We start from the raw sequence: 7,290 nt of genomic DNA, 5'->3' as shown, positions 1-7,290 counted from the left end.
TCATCAAGAAAATACTGATTTTCAGCTTTTGAAAATTAAAATATTCTTGTTCAAGTTGGCAGCTCTGCAATAAATTGATCCACTTTTTTACTTTGTTTTTTATGATCATGCATGTAGTGTCTTTTTGAGACTGGAATAGGCTATTGATTTCACAATTTTATGCCACTCTCGCTCTAAGCATTCTTTTAAAAATATCAATGATTTTACATTTTTGTTGCAATAAATACACTCCTAATACTTAAAAAAGGAGAATTTGAACCATCTTATGTAGCATCAGAAAGGGAGACATGTTGTCACTAAGGTATTAAGACCTTGTATCTCAAAAGAAAAAAAAATGAGTGCAACTTGGAAAAAGCATTATTTTAGAAATGTTGAGTTGGTGACAACCTCAGAAACTGATTTTCCTCATTCCTGTTCGGAATAATTCTTATGCAAAAGGAGGTTGCTTCTTTGATCATAATTCTAAAAAAATAATTTTCTGAGTCACCCTAAATAATATAATTTCAAGTTTAAGATATGGGGTTTTAACATCTCGGCAATGATCTGTGATTTATGAATAGCTTATGAAACGGTCCCTGAGAGTGTAAATGAGTGGGGAAAACCATTGAAAGCGTTATGCTTACAGGATACTCTTTTTACACCTTGATGAGTTGGATTGAGGTTGGGGATATTTTCAGTATTTCAGAGCATTTTAAAGTAGAATTCTTGCCTAAAACACATCAAACTTAACATTTTTCTTAACGTGAGAGGCAGGCAAATTATTTTTTGGGGGAGGGGCTTCTTTTCACATCCTACTGACTAAATCTGAAACATTGGATAAACTTTAACATCAAAGAACATGGGTAATATCCAGGTTATTTTTTAGGGCTATTTTGAGCATTTCTTTGGTGATTTTGCCCTAAGCCCTGAGCTCTTTCCTGATGAGAGGGAATATAGTATCATGTATGCAATACCACATTTTTATTGAGTTGCAATGTCACAATATTTTCATATTGTGACATTGAAATATTACCTACCCTACATCCCTTGTAGCAGTATTATAGAAGCTATGATATTGTTTTCCTGTGAAATTTACTAATTGTGCCAATGTTTTTTGTGCACCAATTAAATTGTACTGTTCGGCATTACAAGATATGAAGAAATTTTCTTAAATGGTGTACCAATTGAATTGTACTGTTTGGTATTATAAGATGTGAAGACTAGAGATTAACTTAAATATACAATAAAGTCTGAAAAAATAGAATCAATTATAATCTTCTTTTCTGTTATAAAATCTACCTTGTCCTGAATGTTATAAAATCTACCTTGTCCTGAATGTGCTGACAGTCTGTGTGATTGTGATAATAATACAACATGCAAGAAAGCAATTGTAGTATCAGTGGTGTATCTGGTAGTGGGAATGTAAATGATTGGTGGTCTGTTTGAGGACGTGGTGGCGGGGGTTGTGGTGTCGGGTCGTGATTACGATGATGGTGATGATGATGATGGTGATGATGATGATGGTGATGGTGATGATGATGATGGTGATGATGGTGATGATGATGATGTTGATGGTGATGATGATGTTGATGATAATGACGATTATGATGATGGTGGTGATGACGACGACGATGACGAATGGTTGCAATTCCGGTGGTGGTGATGGTGGTTTGGGGCTTGTGACGTAGGTGGTAGCTGGTGTGCTTATGATGAGAGCGATGTGGAGATGATGATAATGAAGGTTGTGGTGGTTGCAGTTGTGATGATGAAGGGAGTTGTGGTTGTAGTGGTCACTGGTGATGATGGTGGTGGTGATGATGATGGTGATGATGATGAGGATGAGGATGATGATGATGGCGAGATGGCGATGATGATGATGATGAAAGTGAATTTGTTGTAGTGGTGCTGGTGAAGGTGTTGTGACTGGTTGAAGTGGGGGTATGAAGGGGAAGATGCCTGGTGGGGATGAGAAAGAGAAAAAATGTAGCGGCACAGCTTTGCAAGACGGCCGGTGGCCGCCCACCGTCTTGCGCTGCCCACGTACAAAAAAAAGACGGGAGTCAAAGAATGACAAGTTCGATGAAGTTGAGTTGTGTATCAGGTTTTATTCTAAATCAAAGTCAAATTACATGCTGGATAATAATATATGTCGCATCTCTGGGCTGGACGACCGACGACAGACAAAAATTAAGCCGACATGGCCTACGCAGCAAAACAAATCGGGAACGAAAAAAACTGCCCCTTGTCAACTAAACACTCCCTTTTTATCCCTTTCTGGGTCAAACACCGCGTGGCGAGAAAAGCCTTTCCCCAAATCGACCCTATCACTTTTGGTGTAATGCGCGAAATTAATCCGCCTATAATGTAAGTATATAAAACGGAACTTAATTATTGTGTACCCCGATTCCAAATTCAAGTTCTTCGGCTTTCCATTATTCTTCCAACTTACGTAACTCTCTTAACCACTCCCCCAACTGCTCTCTCAGTCAATTAATCCTCTTTTGCGACTCTTGTCACTTCAGCCACTCCCACTCACAGCTCACTTCCACCAAGGAATTCACTCCTTGCTTCCACACCTGTTCACACTCTCGCTCTCTCTCTCTCTCTCTTTAATCACTGAAGAATGCAAGCGAGCCGAAGAACATGAATAAGAAGCAAAGTAGTAAATAACTGAAGTTCCAATGGACTTCTATTAGTCCTGAACGCCTAGCAACCCAGTCAGTTTGCCCTCTTTCACTTCCACATTCCAATCGCTAGCCTGGCCCAGAAAAACTAGCAAACGAAATCAACACCTTTAAGGACTGTAAACAATGGAAGAAGGCGAACGAACTTCTTTACCCAAACAAACAAATCTCTATTTTCCATCCCGCTATAGAAAAAAACAAGTAAAAGAAGATGAATGCGGGGGGGGGCAAAGTAACCCCTTGCATTTTTCACCCCCCCCCCTCCCACCCAAAGGAGGAAACGACACAAGTGAAATTTCGGTTACGCTGCCATGATTTCTACGAAGGAACCGCCCCCCCCCCAAAAAAAAAAAAAAAATAGAGAAAGACATAGAATAACCCAATTATTGTAGTTAGACGTTTTAGGAAAGAAGGCTGAGGAAAAGAAGGGGAAGTAGACGATGATGATTTAGGAGACGACATTAAAAAAAAATAGTAGGAGACGGAGGGAAAACACAAACCCACAACGAAAACAAGGACGAAAAGAAATAAAGTTGAAGAGGCCGAATGGATATGATGAGAAAGGCGAGGGCATTCTCACATTTTCTTAACTTTTATCAAAGCAGCAATATAGCCTTTGACGTCATTTCAAAATTATACCTATCCTGACTAATTGGAGTAAATATCGATTTTGTAATCCACCCATAGACGCGTCACGCGTGGACATGAACAAATGGACAAATGGTTGAATGGTAATTCCTAGCAAAATACTGTTCACAAACATGTTCTTAGGTTCGCACGAATGAACCTGTCACTGATCAAAACGTCTTGGTTGGTATTGTTTTATTGGATGTCCCATCGATCTTTTGCCGTTGCTCGGGATCATTATCGTTCGATTCAAAGTTGGAAACTGGGCTATTATTTGATCTAGTTGGACGTAATTTTCCCCTTTCATAATGGGGGAAAATAATGCACACGCTGTCGGTATTGCATTGCGTTACTGGGCAATTCCATAAAATAATCAACTTTTTTGTACGTCCGACCCCCATTTTTCTCAAGTCTTGCTTCACTTCATTAACTGACCAAGTCATGGACCATTGAGAGCATTACAGACTCATAAGAACAAGAAATCGGAGACAGAAAATTTCATGAGGGTCCCACATATAGGGGTCGGACGTACATATTTTATGGAATTGCCCAACTTATTATTACTGCTTATACTAGGAAAAACATATTCAGGAATTACTTATATGATTTATATTTGACATGATAGACACACTTAGAATTATCATGATTATCACGAGTTCTATCCGCGGCTTGTTCGCTTAATTCTTTGATCTCCCCATTTCTCCACGTGTAGATATTAAAGTTGACATATAAGTCATCAAAATACAAATGGGTAAATTGAGAGATTTCTGGGAAAGAAATAATCAATGTGACACATGATATACCGATGCAGATGACTCAGTTAAGGTTTAAATGTATGCGAAAATAATACATTGTGTATTTTTTTTTTGGATATGCATATAGAAAACGGCATTGATATGTAAAAAAAAAACAAGGAATGGGGTGGAAGAACTTTTTAGCATAGGCTCCCTATAATCTTTTAATCCGTCAATGACCTATATCCAAGCTTTCTATAGATGACATGAGACCATTCTTTTTTATACATAATATCATATATATTTTAATATATAAACAATTCTAATATATAAACAATATTCACAGTATTTTTTTTCATAAATTAGACCCATGTATAAACAAAATATAAAACAGTCATATATTGCTTTACAAATATATAGTGAGATGTAAAGAGTCTCTCCAGGCTATCAGTTATCCTTCTAAATGTAATCAAATGGAATGGGATGATCTTCAAATACATGTTTTAATCCTCAAACTCTCCAAGTATATGGAATGGTCATAGGAAGCGGTTGTAGAATAGGACTACTCCATGCGGCGTTTCACATACATCATCATCGTATAAATTAGTAATACTGCATGAGCTTTGTGGCCCAGTGGATTAGTCTCCGGACTTTGAAACAGAGGGTCGTGGGTTCGAATCCAAACTATGGCGTAATTTCCTTCAGCAAGAAATTGATCCACAATGTGCTGCACTCAACCCAGGTGAGGTAAATGGGTACCTGGCAGGAATCTATTCCTTCAAACGCAGCTAACAGCTGCACTGCTTAAGCCATGGTAATTATGCTGCATATACTGTATAGAGCGCTTAGAGACTTCTGGGAGCGTTTCATCAATATTTTCATCCGACGAGTTGTCAGATCTAACATTTTCCCATGATTTTGATTGGCTGAGAGGCACTGTTCCTATGGTAACTGTCGGATAAAATGGAACTTGTCGGATGAAATGGGACTTGTCGGATGAAACGTCTGACAATTCCTTTCATGAAAGGCCCACCCCTGACAAATTAAATATTGAGCGCTATATAAGCAAGTATAATTATTATTATTATTTATACTGAAATACTTTGTACAGTGCTAGATAGACTGTATTCCAATTGCAGTGAATCAAACTACATCTATGACAAAGTTTCAAGGATCGTAAATCGCTTAAAGGACAAGTCCATCCCAACGAAAACTTGATTTGAATAAAAAGAGAAAGATTCAACAAGCACAACACTGAAAAATTCATCCAAATCGGATGTAAAATAAAGTTATGACAATTTAAAGTTTCGCTTTCACAAAACAGTTACATGCACATCACTGTCAGTATAATGACATCACCCACTCACTATTTCCTTTGTATTTATTATATGAAATATGAAATATTTTGATTTTCTCGTCATTGTCATGTGAAATGAAGTTTCATTCCTCCCTGAACACGTGGAATTCCACCATTTTAACATTTTGTGGTTCAGGGAAGGAGGTCCTAATCGTGAAATTCGTAAAAAATGAATTATTGTATAATTCAAACAATAAAAAACAAAAGAAAGAGTGAGTGACATCACTCTCTCATTTTGATGTAACTGGCTTGTTCATATAACTATTTTGTTAAAAATAAGCGAAACTTTGAAATGCCATAACTTTCTTATTTTACATCCGATTTTGATGAAATTTTCAGCATTGTGCTTATCTGATTTTTCTCTATTGATTCAAATCAACACTTTTCTGAGGTGGACTTGGCCTTTAAGGCAAATAGGGCCATGAGACGAGGTCCTCCATAGGGGATACCATTTGCTGAGGTTGAGTACGATACCTCTGATCTATCATAATTGTAAACAAAATACGGCGTTTTCGCACCGCGACGCAGATCACAGATTCAACTTGAGAACCAGTAAATGTATTGAAAATACCCCTCAAATGACAAAGGACGGTTTGGGGGTCTTTGTAGAGAATTGGTAAAAAAACATTGGCCCGTTGCATAAAACTTTAGCCATAAAAACTCTGCGGGCAAACAAACGAAACTCTGGCAAACAAAATTATGCCATTAAAAAACTAGCAAAAAGTTTGCCGGAAGTTTTAATGACAAAAGTTTTATGCAAAAGGCCCCAGACAGGGACCGCGGAACGGTTTTCAAAGTGGAAGGGCTGAGCCAAAAGTGGGGGGCTGACCATGCTAAAAATCACAATTATATGGTCATTTTTACGTTTTTGTACACGGTTTTGGAAAAAAGTGGGGGGGGGGGGCTGAAGCCCCCCAGCCCCCCCCCCGGTGCCAGAGAAGCAGTGCCGTCATACTTCCAGTGATGGAAAACTGTAAATATATCTTTTGTCCAGAGTCTATAACTATACTGCTGCTATAATTCACAAATTTTCGACAAAGTCTTCTTTTTTGCTCTTTGCCATGGCACTTGACAATACGTTTTCTAGGTACTCGAATCCTATTTCCAGTTCGTCTAATGCCAATTCGTCCAATTGCCAACTCGTCTACTGTTATTTGATCTACCCTCAGTTCGTCCACTATCCACATGGTCTAACTGCAAATTCGTCCACTCACCATTTCTTCTAAATAACCAGTTGGTCCAATGGCCATTTAGTCCATACCACTTGGTCCAATTAAGTGTTAATTGTGCAAAATGAATGAAAATGAAATGGATATTTATGAGACGAAATGGTCATAGACAAAATGGTGATTAGACGAACTGATGATTGGACCAAAATGATTGTTAGACATGTTACCGGACGGTATGGCATTAGACTAAATGAGAGTAGACCATGTGGTGAGTGGACAAGTTGGAATTAAACGAAATGGCAATTTACCGTTGCCATTCAATGACATTTAGTCAGTAACCATAGCAACATTGCTTCACAACCAATCAAAACCCAGGATTTCAATGAGAATATACTGTAAGTGAATTGCAAAAAGCTTCCCATCGTTGGTAGCTATGGTTGTGTCCAGGGGCGGAAATCTCTCCCGAAAACGGTAGGGGGACAAGGGGCTGGAAAATTTGACAAGCAAAACAAAAAAAAAAATAAAAAGGTTATCACCAAAAATTTGAGTTCATTTCGATGAAAATGAATTTGACAAGCCCCAAAAAAAGGTTATCAACCCCAAAGTAAGGTCATCTCGTCCTAAAATACATGCTTTATTTCGATTTTGAATGATGTATTTCTTACCATCATGAAAGACCACAAATAGTAGGGGGACATTCGATATTGTGTCCCCCTACTATTTCGATAATGGGGGACCCC

The sequence above is a fragment of the Lytechinus variegatus genome, chromosome 14 (assembly GCF_018143015.1).
Source record: "Lytechinus variegatus isolate NC3 chromosome 14, Lvar_3.0, whole genome shotgun sequence".
Taxonomy (NCBI): domain Eukaryota; kingdom Metazoa; phylum Echinodermata; class Echinoidea; order Temnopleuroida; family Toxopneustidae; genus Lytechinus; species Lytechinus variegatus.
The sequence above is the reverse complement of the archived record's forward strand: the minus strand, read 5'-3'. Positions refer to the sequence as shown.